The sequence below is a fragment of the Sinocyclocheilus grahami genome, unplaced genomic scaffold (genome assembly GCF_001515645.1).
Source record: "Sinocyclocheilus grahami isolate Dianchi unplaced genomic scaffold, SAMN03320097.WGS_v1.1 scaffold1100.1, whole genome shotgun sequence".
In the NCBI taxonomy this organism is placed as follows: Eukaryota; Metazoa; Chordata; class Actinopteri; order Cypriniformes; family Cyprinidae; genus Sinocyclocheilus; species Sinocyclocheilus grahami.
The window spans coordinates 2,508-3,608 of NW_015506279.1; positions in this window are offsets into that span (position 1 = coordinate 2,508).

Consider the following 1,101-nt stretch of genomic DNA (forward strand, 5'->3'; position numbering starts at 1 on the left):
GTGCTGTTCCGATCTAGAAGCGCTTTTCATTAACTGTAAGCCTTTATATTCGCCACGGGAGTTTCACTCATTCATTTTCGTGAGTGTTTACATTCCTCCGCAAGCACATGTGAGCTCAGCTTTACAGAAACTCGCTGATCAGATCACAGAGACAGAGCAACAACACCCGGACTCTGTTTTAATCATTCTTTATCAATCAGAGGACTTTAATAAAGCAAATCTTTCCCGTGAACTGCCAAAATACAGACAGCATATTACATGTCCCACCAGAGACAGTAATATACTGGACCATTGTTACTCCACAATAAAGGATGCATATCGCTCGGTCCCCAGAGCAGCTGTAGGACTCTCTCACCACTGCCTGGTTCATCTTATACCAACTTACAGGCATAAACTTAAATCTGCTAAACCTGTAGTAAAGTCTGTAAAGAGATGGACCAACGAAACAGAGCAGGCATTACAAGCCTGTTCCGACTGCACTGATTGGAGTGCTTTTGAAGCTGCCACCAATGATCTGGACGAGCTCACGGAATCTGTAACATCATATATCAGTTTCTGTGAAGACATGTGCATCCCTACCAGTACTCATTTAACATTCAACAATGATAAGCCATGGTTTACAGCAAAACTTCGTCATCTTCGTCAGGCCAAAGAGGACGCCTACAAAAGGGGGGACAGAGTCTTGTACAATCAGGCCAGAAACACACTGAATAAGGAGATTAGAGTGGCCAAGAGGAACTACGCTAAGTTACGCCAGTTTTCTGCCAATGAACCTGTATCAGTGTAGAAAGACCTGAAAGACATCACCAACTACAAGACACCATCCCCCAGCACTGAGGCCAATCAACAACTTGCTGAAGACCTGAATGAGTTTTACTGTAGATTTGCCCAGTCTAACACCCCACCCCCGCTCTGAACATCTCTCCACACAACCATCAACCCCTCCTGCAACCCCCCTCTCCCCCACTCAAACGTTTCAGATAAGTGAGGATGATGTGCGCCAGGTCCAGTGTTGCCAGATGGGCGGTTTTGAATTTGATTGTGCGGGTAAAATTAGTTTTGGGTGGGTGGACAAAATTTGGGCTGGTTTGGGGTCAGTTT